General features: G+C 36.3%; 1 pseudogene; it reads right to left on the bottom strand.

Annotated features, from left to right (window-relative positions):
• Positions 1–14,045, bottom strand: part of LOC131413238 (cytochrome P450 4X1-like) — a 60,528-nt pseudogene that overhangs the window by 30,612 nt on the left and 15,871 nt on the right.

Genomic DNA, 14,045 nt, shown 5'->3' with positions numbered 1-14,045 from the left:
GACTCAATTAAGAAAAATAACATAAGATAATAGGTATCCCAGAAGGATAAGAAAGGGACAAAGGATCAGACAGCTTATTCAAAGAAATAATAGCTGAAAACTCTCAAAACCTGGGGAAGGAACTGGATATACAAGTACATGAAGCTAATAGAACTCCTAATTATCTCAATAGTAAAAGACCTTCTCCAAGGCATTTAATACTAAAACTGTCAAAAGTCAATGACAAAGAACGAATAGTAAGGGCAGCAGAGAGAAGAAAATAACATACAAAGGAACCCCCATCAGGCTATCAGTGGATTTCTCAGCAGAAACCTGACAGGCTATGAGAGTGGAATATTCAAAATATTGAAAGACAAAAACAATCAGCCAAGAATACTCTATCCAGCAAAGTTATCTTTCAGATATAAAGGGGAAAGAAAATCTTTCCCAAACAAAGAAAGCTGAGAGAGTTCATTGTCACCAGAACTCCTTTATAAGAAATGTTGGGGCCGGCCCGGTGGCGCAAGCGGTTAAGTGCGCGCGCTCCGCTGCGGCGGCCTGGGGTTCGCTGGTTCGGATCCCGGGCGCGCACCGACGCACTGCTTGGCAAGCCATGCTGTGGCGGCGTCCCATATAAAGTGGAGGAAGATGGGCACAGATGTTAGCCCAGGGCCGTCTTCCTCAGCAAAAAAAAAAAAAGAGGAGGATTGGCGGATGTTAGCACAGGGCTGATCTCCTCACAAAAAAAAAAAAAAAAAAAAAAAAAAAAAAAAAAAAAAAGAAATGTTGAAAGGAGCCCTCCTACCTGAAATAAAAAGGCAAACGTTTACCAAGCTTTGAGCAAGCTCATAAACGGATGGACAGAATCAGAAAATTGCAACTCTATATCAGAATTGGTTAGTAAACAATTAATTATAACATAAAAGCTAAAGGGAAAGAAAGCATCAAAAATAACTACCCCCACTTCAATTTGGTCACAAACTCATAACACAAAAAATAATAATTTGTGACAACAAAAACATAGAAGGGGAAGAGGAGAAGGACAGAATCCCCATGGGTAATGGAGATAAGATGCTATCAGCTTTTTGGAAAGGACGCTCATGTATGAGATCTTTTATACAAACCTCATGGTAACCACGAAACAATCAGAGCAGAGTCACAAATTATAAATAAAGATAAAATTGAGAAAACCAAGACAGAAAACCACAAAATTGAAAGGTCAGACAGAAATACAAAGGAAAAGGTAACACTGGAAATATGGAACAACCAGAAAACAAAATATAATATGGCAGAATTAAACCCTCATATATCAATAATCACTCTAAATGTAAATGGACTGAATTCACCAATCAAAAGTCACAGAGTGGCTGGATGGATGAAAAAGAAAGACTCAACAATACTGCCTCCAGGAGACACAGCTCTAAAGACAAATGTAGGCTCAGAGTGGAGGGATGGAAGATGTTACTCCAAGGAAATGATAACCAAAAGAAAGTAAGTGTAGCTGTACTTATATCAGACAAAACATACTTCAAGCCAAAAAAGATAATAAAAGACAAAGATGGACATTATGTAATGATAAAAGGGACATTCCATCAAGAAGACATAATACTTATTAACGTTAAAGTTAATACCTAACATAGGAGTACCAAAGTATATAAAGCCACTATTAAGAGAACTAAAAGGAGAAATTGACAGCAACACAATAATAGTAGAGAACTTTAATACTCCACTAACATCAATGGGTAGATCATCCAGACAGAAGGTCAACAAGGAAACTGTGCCCTTTCATGAAACACTAGACCAGATGGACTTAATAGGTATATATGGAACAATCCATCCAAAAGCAGCAATACACATTCTTCTCAAGTGAACATTAAACATTCTCAAAGATAGACCATACACAGAGACACAAAGCCTCAATAAATTTAAGAAGACTGAAATCATATCAAGCATCTTTTCCAACCACAAGGCTATGAAACAAAATCAACTACAAGAAGAAAGCTGGAAAAGCCACAAATATGTGAAGAATAAACAACATGCTACAGAACAATGATTAGAGCAATGAAGAAATCAAAGGAGAAATCAAGAAATACCTGGAAACTAATGAAAATGAAAACACCTATGAGATACAGCCAAACCTGTACTAAGAGGGAAATTTATAGCAATACAGGCCTACCTCAAGACACAAGAAAAATCTAAAATAAACAATCTAAAATTATTCCTAAAAGAACTAGGAAAAGAACAACTAACGAAGCCCAAAGTCAGTAGAAGGAAGGAAATAATAAAAATCAGAGCAGAAGTAAATGAAATAGAGACTGAAAAAACAATAGAAAGGATCAATAAAACTAAGAGCTGGTTGTCTGAAAAGGGAAACAAAACTGACAAACCCTTAGCCAGAGTTAATAAGAAAACAAAAGAAATAAGGCTGAAATAAATAAAATCAGAAATGAAAGGGGAGAAATTACAATGGATACCACAGAAATACAAAGTATTATGACAGAATACAAAACAAAAGCTATATGCCAACAGATTTGGATAACCTAGAAGAAATGGATAAATTCTTAGAATCATACAACCTCTCAAAACTGAATCAATGAGAAACAGAGAATCCGAATAGACCAATGATAATTAAAGAGATTGAAATGGTAATCAAAAACCTCCCAAAAAATGAAAGTTCACGACCAGAAGGCTTCTACGGCAAATTCTAAGAAATATTCAAAGAAGATTTAATACCTATCCTTCCCAATGCTTCCAAAAACTGAAGAGGATGGGATACATCCTAATTCATTTAACAAGGCTAACATTACACTGATACCAAAACCAGACAGGGACAACACAAAAAAGGAAAATTATAGGCCAATATCGCTGATGAACATAGACGCAAAAGTCCTCAACAAAATATTAGCAAATTGAATACAACAATGCATTAAAAGGATCATACACCACCATCAAGTGGGATTTATTCCAAGGATGTGGGGGTGGCTCAACAACCGAAAATCAGTCAACGTGATACACCACATTAACAAAATGAAGAATAAAATTCACATGATCATCTCAATTGATGGAGAGAAAGCATTTGACAAGATCCACCAGCTATTTATGATAAAAAAAACAACTATCAATAAAATGAGTATAAAAGAAAAGTACCTCAACATAATAAACGCGATATATGACAAGCCCACAGCCAACATCATACTCAACCATGAAAAACTGAAAGCTCTAAGAAGAGGACAAGACAACAATGCCCACTCTCACCTCTCTTACTCAATATAATATTGGAAGTTTTTTTTGTGAGGAAGATCAGCCCTGAGCTAACATCCATGCTAATCCTCCTCTTTTTGCTGAGGAAGACCGGCTCTGAGCTAACATCTATTGCCAATCCTCCTCCTTTCCCCCCCCCAAAGCCCCAGTAGATAGTTGTATGTCATAGTTGCACATCCCATCCTTCTAGTTGCTGTATGTGGGACGCGGCCTCAACATGGCCTGAGAAGTGGTGCGTCGGTGCGCGCCCGGGACCCAAACCCCGGCCACCAGTAGCAGAGCGTGCACACTTAACCACTAAGCCACAGGGCCAGACCAATAATATTGGAAGTTTTAGCCACAGCAATTAGTCAAGAAAAAGAAATAAAAGGGATCCAAATTGAAAGGAAGAAGGAAAACTGTCAATATTTGTGGATGACATGATTTTATATATATATAGAAAACCCTAAAGAATCCACCAAACACTATTACAAATAATTCACAAATACACTAAAGTTGCATGGTACAAGATAAACACACAAAAATCAGTTTCATTTCCATATTCTAATAACGAACTAGCAGAAAGAAAAATCAGGAATACAATCCCGTTTACATTCACAAGAAAAAGAACAAAAAACCTATGAATAAATTTAACCAAAGAGGTGAAAGACCTATACACTGAAACTATAAGACATTATTGAAAGAAATTGAATAAAACATAAAGAAATGGAAATGTATTCCATGTTCATAGATTGGAAGAATAAACATAGTTAAAATGTCCATATTACCCAAAGCTATCTACAGATTCAGTGCAATGCCAATTAGAATCCCAATGACGTTTTTCATGGAAATTGAACAAAGAATCCTAGAATTTATTTGGAAAAATCCCTGAATAGCCAAAGCAATCTTGAGAAAAAAGAACAAAGCTGGAGGTATCATGCACCCTGAATCAAAATATACTACAAAGCTATAGTAATCAAAACAGCATGGTACTGGCATAAAAACAGACATACAGATCAATGGAACAGAATTGACAGCCCAGAAACAAAACCACACATCTATAGACAGCTAATCTTTGACAAAGGAGCCAAGAACATGCAGTGGAGAAAGGAAAGTCTCGTCAATGAATAGTGCTGGGAAAACTGGACAGTCACATGCAAAAGAATGAAAGTAGACCATTGTCTTACACCATACACAAAAATTAATCAAAATGGATTAAAGACTTGAATGTAAGACCTGAAACCATAAAACCCCTGGAAGAACACATAGGCAGTATGCTCTCAGACATCCATCTTAGCAGTATCTTTTTGAATACCTATCTCCTCAGGTGAGGGAAACAAACAAAATAAACAAATGGGACTATATCAAATTAAAAAGTTTCTGCATGGCAAAGGAAACCTTCAACAAAACAAAAAGACAGGGCCGGCCCGTGGCATAGCAGTTAAGGGCGCATGTTCCACTGCTGGCGGCCCAGATTCGGATCCCAGATGCGCACCAATGCACCGCTTGTCAGGCCACACTGTGGCAGCGTCCCATATAAAGTGGAGGAAGATGGGCAGAGATGTTAGCCCAGGGCCAGTCTTCCTCAGCAAAAAGAGGAGGATTGGCATGGATGTTAGCCCAGGGCTGATCTACCTCACAAAAAAAAAAAAGACAACCCACCAACTGGGAGAAAACATTTGCAAGTCACATATCCAACAGGAGGTTAATTTCAAAAATATATAAAGAACTCAACAACAAAAATAACTTACAACCCAATCAAATCTGGTCAGAAGATATGAACAGACATTTCCAATGAAGATATTTGGATGGCCAACAAGTACATGAAAAGATGTTCAACATCACTAATTATTAGGGAAATGCAAATCAAAACTACACTGAGCTATCACCTCACACCATCAGAATGGCTATTATTAAAAAGGCAAGAAATAAGTGTTGAAGTGCATGTGGAGGAAAGGGAACCCTCATTCACTGCTTGTGAAAATGCAAACTGGGGCAGCCACTACAGAAATCTGTATGGAGATTTCTCAAAAAATTAAAAATACAAACACCACATGATCCAGCTATTCTACTTCCGTGTATTTATCCAAAGAACATGGAAACACTAATTTGAAAAGATATGTGCACCCCCATGTTCATCGCAGCATTATTCACAATAGCCAAGACTTGGAAGCAAACCAAGTGCCCACCAACAGATGAATGGATAAAGAAGATGTGGTATATATATACAATGGAATACAACTCAGCCATAAAAAAAATCATGCCATTTGTGACAACATCGATGGATCTTGAGGGTATTATGCTAAGCAAAAAAAGTGAGACAGAGAAAGACGAATACCATGTGATTACACTCATATGTGGAAGATAAACAAAGAAAGAAACATGCAGATAAGGAGAACAGATTGTTGGTTACCAGAAGGGAAGGGGGTGGATGGAGGGTGAAAGGCATTAAAGGGGCACATATGTGTAGTGATGGATGGAAACTAGATTTTTGGTGGTGAACACAATGCAGTCTATACAAAAGCTGAAATATAACAATGTACACCTGAAATTTACACAATGTTATAAACCAATGTGACCTAATAAAATAATTTTTAAAACTATGACAATGAGATACCACTACACATCTATTAGAATTGCCAAAATATAGAGCACTAGTAATACCAAAAGCTGGTGAGAATATGGAGCAACAGGAACTCATTTATTGCCAGTGAGAATGCAAAATGTTATAGCCATTTTGGAAGACAACTTAGCAGATCCGTACAAAACTAAACATACTCTTACCATACCATCCAGCAATCATGCTCCTTGGTATTTACCCAAAGAAGTTCAAACATTATGTCCACACAAAAACCTGCACACATATGTTTACAGCAGCTTTATTCAAAATTGCCAGAACTTGGAAGCAACCAAGATGTCCTTCAACAGGTGAATGGGTAAACAAACTGGTACATCCATACAATAGAACATTATTTAGCAATGAAAGGAAATGAGCTATCAAGCCATGAAAATACATGGAAAACCTTTAAATGCACATTGCTAAGTGATAGAAACCAATCTGAAAAGGCTACAGACACCATGATTCCAAATAATGACGTTGAAAAGGCAAAACTATTCAGACAGTAAAAAAATCAGTGTTTGCCTGGGGTTCAGGGAGAGGGAAGGAGGGATAAATAGGTGGAGCTCAGTGGAGTTTTCAGGGCAGTGAAACTATTCTGTATGATACTGTGGGAGATCAAGATTTGGCCATCTTAAAATATATCACTTTACCTTGATTGTTTTCTTTGAGGGACATTTGACCTCTCCCACTAACTGCCTAAAGAATTTGACAGGGTGGCTCCTTCCTGGAACAGATCTTTTATCATGATGGCTGTAAAGATAATGTAGGATAAATGTTATAATAGGAAAGGCACCAACAAGCCCATTTCATCAGAAGTTCTGTCTCTCTGGCCACATTCTCTGGATGGCCCTGCAAGGAGTTGCCAGACAAACATTTACATTTATAAGGGAAATCTCCATTTGTAAAGGTATCTCCCTCTCTGTTTTGGGAAGAGGGGGGGATGGCCTCATTTCTAGAGGCTTATCAATGTGGAAGGTGAGGCCTTAAATCTGCATAATAACCTTACTTTTGTTTACTGTGCTTTAGTGGTAATCTCCTGTAACTGACTCCCCCCACCCCCAACATCCTCCTTTGTCGTTGGCTGAACATGGTATTTAAGATGAGAATTTCTGCTATTGTGTGGAGAAATGCAGTGTGCCTGCTTTCTCCCGTGTATGCGTGTTATTAAACTTGGTATTATTTTCTCCTGCTAACCTGTCTTGTTAATTATTTGGCCAGCCATAAGAACCTTAAGGAAAAGGGCAGAGGGAGATTCTCCCTCTTCCCTCGACAGTTTTGGCATAGTCGCCAGGAGCCACACTGGCTGGCAAGTTGCCTTCTCTGGTTGGAAGACCTGCCTTCTCCCTGGACTACTGCAGATGATGAGATACGGGAACACCTGACGAAAGCCGGCAAAAGGTAAGACTTCTTACCACGTCAGTGTCCCAGAATCTCTATCTGCAGAGTCCGATGGAAGGAAGAGGTGAAAATTTTTTCTCTTTCTAAATTTAGATTGGCAGGAGAAAATATTTGGGAAACTAGTTTCTTGTGCTTTTAGTGACTCTTGGTTTAAATTTGGTAGAGTACTCTTGGTTTTGATCTTGATCCTTTTTCCTCCCAGAGTAGTCTCTGTCTTGTTCTGTGTCCTGAGAAAACTTGGCTTTGTGACCAGTGAAAATATTCTCTTTTGTCTCCACCATACGGAAGGTGCATTTACCGGGGTGCCCCTTGGTGGTCAGTCGAGTAGACTGGGGTTCCGAACTGTCTCTTTGTCTGGCTGTGCCAAGCTCTCAGGGGAGTTTGTCATAAAGGGCCCAGTCCGTAAGGGCTTTTGTCATCTTAACCTTCTTTGCTTGTTAGTGCTGGAAAAATCCCATTCCGGTATTGCCCGCCCAGTGTCACAGATTAGCAGGTCTGTGACTGGAGGCGTCCCACACTATTGTGGGAGACCAGAGCACCACACCATCCTTACCCCCTGTGCAATGAAGGTCTTTACTTTCTCTGAATATCTTTGGGAGTGAGTTCTGTGGATCATGGGGGCAACATCATCTTTGCCCTCACCAGGGATGCCTCTTGCGTCCATGGTAAAGATTTATTGTAAGTGTGGAAAGTTACCTCCGGGTCTTTCCTTAAAAAGGCTTATTGGATCGAGTCACTATTGGAATAAATATACAAATAAAGATCCTACTCATCAATGGCCAGACGACAGATCCTTTAAATTAGAAAAACTTCTAAATTGGGGAAAAAAATTGTTTTGAGAGCTCTCACATATTATTTATTTGGTACCTAAGAAAAGGCCAGAAAAATGAAGGGAAAAATTTAAATAGCCTTAAGACCTTGACTCAGGTTACAATTAAATTGAGAACATGTAAAAGTATAAGTGTTGATAAGATTATAAAGGTTGGAATGTTTGAGCTAATTTTATATAAAGAGGTTACATCAACTTTGCCTGAGTATGTTTTAAAATTTCTGACTGGGAATGCTTCTCTTGGCCAAAATTATAAGACCAAGACCTATTGATAAAAATCTTAATGATAACTATGTTTAAAGGTATAAGAGATGATGAAATTTACATGAAATTTTGTAGGAAAAAACTGATGTTATTTCTATTACAGAACTGGTTAACAAAAATAATAATTTAAATGATAGCTAATTTTATCTAATGTCTTATGAAGTCTTATAGGCAATCTAAATAATTATTGGGAATAAATAACTAAATAGTTGTGAAAAAGATGAATGTTGGATGAAATTTAAACAATAATTATGTGTTATGGTGGTTAGAGCTTCCAAACTCTTTTTGGTGACTTAAAACTTTAGAGTTTTGCTAAATTTTATGATAAAAATTCAATTGAGTATCTAGATCATTTCCAAATAAGATAAGATATTAGACATTGATTGCTAAATGTACGTGTGTCTACTTTTAGCTTTTCATTACAGGAAAACTAAAAGGTGTTTTGGGTCTATTGGTAAACATGTGTTTTATTAAAAGATTGTACTATAAAGTAACATATTTCTAGAAGTTATGAAACGTTCATAAATTTTCCAAGCCACAAGATACTAATGTAAAAGAAAGTTTATAATTGTTTACTTAGTTTTTACTTACAAATTAAGGTTTCTAGAGGTTAAAATTTCTAATTAATATATGTGATTGAAGCTACTAAAAATTTAAAAAATATATCTGTGTACAGAGAAAATAAAATATATAAAAAAGATACAAAGAATGAAAATATTTTGTTTGATTGATTAAGAAAGATAAATTTGTCCTCAAGTACTAGGCGGGAAAAGAAAGACATGGGACAAATTCTAAATGTAAAAAAAAAAGTTATAGGTTTGTGGAAGAAGAATTCTGGAAAAAGAGTTTTTGCATGGTCAAGTTGGCTAAGATTGAAATGAATTTAATTAAGTAAATGAGTTTTAATATCAGAAGTAAGCTCATACAAAATTATAATTTGGTCTTATTTCTCTTAAAAAGATAATTCTCTTAAACTTGATAAAGAGGTTATAAAAGATTTTTCTTTACCTTTGGGTAAGTTTACTTAAAAGACAGAAAAAAAAAAGCTGTTAAAATAATTTCCTGTGTTCAAAAGACTGAGGTCTCTCTATTAAGGCTTTTTAGACTATTAATGCTCTGTTTGCTTTGACTTTTTATATTTTTGACAAGCTCCCCAAAATTCATATCTTAAATAAAGTCTTTTTTTTTTTACTTTTCTTCTTTCAAAATTTTCAAAGGTCCCTGGAATTTCTCAAAAAAAATTTGCTATCTTCCTATAAGGAGAAAGATACTTAACTTATTAGGCTTATTCAGTATGTTAAATTACATAGAAAACATTGTCAGACAAATGATGATAAGTCTGCTTAGGTGTTATTATGTGGGCAAATGTTATTGACATAGGTGTTTTAAAATTGTATAACATTACCGAAATTCTGATCTGTCCTGGTTATCAGTCATAATTCTGGTAATTATTATTTTAAAGTGTTGTATGTCACAAAATTAACCAAATTTCTCTGTCAATTGCCATTTTGAGGTCTTGTTGTTTACAGACATTTCTTTGCTCTAATGCTTTTGCGAAATGTTTCAACTTCAGAAAAATTCATAGAAAATACTCTGACATTTACACTAGAATACAGGTTTCTGACAAACTTTCTGATCATAAAACTAAACTTGGTAAGAAATTACAGAAATCTGATAAAGAGACTGATAACTTCATGAAGCTGCTAACAAAAAGATTGGGATCGAGAATAGATTACACAGGACTAAATGAACTGATAAAGATTATTATAATTTTTATGACTTCATTTAAAGTATTGTTAAATTTTTAATGTTTTGTTTTTTCAGATTTAAAAAAAACTTCTCTTTTCTCCTGAGCTAGCTATGACATAACAATTTGGTAAATGATACTTTTATAAGTAAAATTAAAATATTTATCTTTTTCTCTCTATCTGATTCCTCGAATTTAGAAACTCTTAGTAAGTGAGTATTGTTGTTTTCATGGCAATATAGTTATTTACATAAGTTCAATAAAAATCTGTTCTCCTTATAACAGGACACAATTAGAAACACTGGTTATATTACCAAGGTTGTGACTAGAACATCATATTTGCAATATAACCATACAGCTTTTGAGGAATGAAGATTGGACTTTATGGAATAAAGCCACATAGAAATATTGGCCTGGTACCTTATGTTCCAAACAACACTTACCAGGATAAGTAAAAAATGTCACTTATCTGGCAAGTACAAAGAACCTCGAAATATTTTGGGGGAACCACGGAAGAGAGAAATTCACCCAAATCTGTAGGTATTGCAGGCAAAGTCTGATGACAAAATCCTTGGCTTGGCTTTCCTGGCCTCAAGAGGCCTTTAAAGTTCAATGTGAGATTCCTTATAAAGAGTTCCAGCAAAGCAGATTTAAAAGAGCCTATGTGATCAATTGCTATTCTTGCTATACTTATGTAAATAATTGGGCCAACTCTATTGGAACTAGACTTATTTTGCAAACTAGTTAGTTTTAATTTGGCTATCTTAATAAAAATGAGGGTGATTTTAGAGAAAAAAATTATATTTCAATAAAAACTATAGTATACATTTGCAGATATTAGATCCTAGTTTTGTTAATTGTCTTTTGAGGTTTTTGTTTTATATCTGTTGACTGGACTGGATCCTGATTTCTTCTAGTCTCCTGAAATATCTGGCTACAGATGTCCAAACTAACGTTTTTGATTTTTTCCATCATTTTCATTTAGAATCACTGAAAATTGAACCTGCCCTTTTTCCTGAAGCCTTGCAAACTGAAGCTGATGGACTTGATATAAACTTAAGAGATGACCTGACGACACCATCAGAGACATTTTAAACTGCAAAAGATACTTTGACACTGACATCTAAAAATCTTCTTAACTGGCTGTCCTCTTAACTCAAACTCATTTCCAGTTTGCTCCAACCATTAACCTTGTTTTTCTTTTGTTTACATAAAAGTGCTTCTATAAAATACTTGATTGCTTGCTTCCACAATATAGGCATAACCTTTAGAGCCCCCACCTGCATCACCACCTTCTAAAATAAACTTAATTAAACTGATCTATTATCAGGACTAAAAAATGTGTTCGGTGAGATGAAACAGCCTACCAACTCAGCTTCTGGACTATGAAACTTCTTTAAGTTTCAAAAGGACTGTGAAACTTCTAGTTTCAAAGGTAGGACTGTGGGAGATCAAGATTTGGCCATCTTAAAATATATCTCTTTACCTTGATTGTTTTCTCTGAGGGACATTTGACCTCCCCCACTAACTGCCTAAAGAATTTGACCTGGTGGCTCCTTCCTGGAACAGATCTTCTATCATGATGGCTGTAAAGATAATGTAGGATAAATGTTACAATAGGAAAGGCACCAACAAGCCCATATTATTGGAAGTTCTGTCTCTCTGGTCACATTCTCTGGATGGCCCTGCAAGGAGTTCCCAGACAAACATTTACATTTATAAGGGAAATCTCCATTTGTAAAGGTATCTCCCTCTCTGTTTTGGGAACGGGGGGATGGCTTCATTTCTAGAGGCTTATCAATGTGGAAGGTGAGGCCTTAAATCTGCATAATAACCTTACTATTGTTTACTGTGCTTTAGTGGTAATCCCCTGTAACTGACTCCCCCCACTCCCAACATCTTCCTTTGTCGTTGGCTGAGCATGGTATTTAAGACGAGAATTTCTGCTATTGTGTTGAGAAACGCAGTGTCCCTGCTTTCTCCCATGTATACATGTTATTAAACTTGTATTATTTTCTCCTGCTAACCTGTCTTGTTAATTATTTGGCCAGCCATAAGAACCTTAAGGAAAAGGGCAGAGGGAGATTCTCCCTCTTCCCCCGACAATACTGTAATGTGGATACATATCATTATACATTTATCAAAACCCATAGAGTGTGCAACAAAAAGAGTGAACCCTAAAGTAAACTAAGGACTATAGTTAATAATAATGTATCAATATTGGCTCATCAATTATAACAAATGTACCAAACTAAAGCAAGATGTTAATAATAGGGGAAACTGTGTGGGGGAGGGGGAAGTGTATGGGGACTCTCTGTGCTTTCTGCTCAATTTTTCTGTAAACCTATAACTCTCTAAAAAATAGTTTCTCAATTTAAAAAAAAAAACTACAGGTTCTCTTTAAATAAATGTGTGCTTCTAGCACATGAATTGATAGACAGACAAATGGAATAGAAAAGAAAGCCCAGAAATAGGTCCAAGTATATATGTCAATTTAAAATATGTTAAAGGTGGTTATCTCAAATCACTGGAAAATATGGAACTTTTTAATAAGTGGTCGTGAGACAGCTGGACAACCATTTGGGAAAATTAGATCAACACCTCACATCATACATAAGAAGATGTTCTAAATGGATCAGAGATCTAAATGCAAAAAAAACAAAACCCTTCAACCACTAGAAGAAAGCATGGATGAATTTCTCTACAATCTGGGCATAGGGCCGTGATTCTCAACCAGGGACAACTTTGACCCCAGGGGACATTGGGTAATGTCTGCAGACATTCTCAGTTGCCACAACTGTCAGAGTCCTACTGGCATCGAGTGGGTGGATGTCAGGGATGCAGCTACACCCTACAATGCACAGGACAGCTCCCCACAGCAGAGACATATCCAGGCTAACGTGATTGGTGCCACGGGTGAGATACCCTGGACTAGGGGAAGGCTTTTGACTATTACTCAATATCCAGATGCAATAAAAGAAAATATTGAGAAATCTAACTAAAGAAAAATAAAATTTTTTGAAAAGGCTTTATTTTGAAGAAATGTAACATTTAATCTTTTCCCTAATACTTTGCTTTTTTTATCATAATTATGTAATACAAAGAAAACATAAAGATTTTTTTCACCAAGTCCCATGTAGATGCCCCAAATCTACTCCTGTTTCCTCCAATGAGCCACACAAGCATTAACATTTTCTGTGTGGACCATGATGAGAACAGATTGAGAACTCCTGCTATAAATAATGCCCATTTGTGTCTTAATTGTTTCTAACCTGCTTATCTGAGTGTCCCCCTTACAATATCTATGTTCATGTGGGCACATATGCATGTGAGCGCACATGTAGGTGTGTCTTGCAAATTTCCGGGGGCAAATATATTTGATATTTCACATCTATTCCATGCCAGACACTGTCTTAAGTGCTTTACATATACTAACATATTTAATCATCACCACAAACCTATGACATAGGTTCTTTTTTATCCTAATTTTACAGATGACACTGAGACAAAGCAGTAAGTAACTTGCTCAAAATCACACTGCTACTAAGTGGTGGAGCTGAGGAAGGATTAGTTAACTGCTTGATAAATATTCTCCATATGGTGTTCACGAGAAGTCATGTTGAATTGCTTAAAAAGCTTAATCTATTTCAACTTTTATGTTTGTTCAGCTAAAACTATTTGTTTTTTGGACTGAGCTTCTTTTCTTTTATTTTTTTATTCTACTAAGAGCACTTACCCTGAGATCTACCCACTCAATAGATTTGTAAGTGGACAACACAGTGTAGTGACCTACACTGTGAACACTAACGGCACTGTGTTGTACAGCAGAGCTCCAGAACTTACTCATCTGGCATAACCGAAACTTCACACCCATTGAATGACTCCCCATTTCCCTCTTCTTTTGAATGTGTGTCCATGTTTACTCTGTTCTCCTCTTCATTCCTATGTTGCATGAATGCTTTCAGCTT

This window comes from Diceros bicornis, chromosome 13 (assembly GCF_020826845.1).
Source record: "Diceros bicornis minor isolate mBicDic1 chromosome 13, mDicBic1.mat.cur, whole genome shotgun sequence".
NCBI lineage: Eukaryota > Metazoa > Chordata > Mammalia > Perissodactyla > Rhinocerotidae > Diceros > Diceros bicornis.
This window is presented reverse-complemented; position numbering and strand designations above follow the sequence as displayed.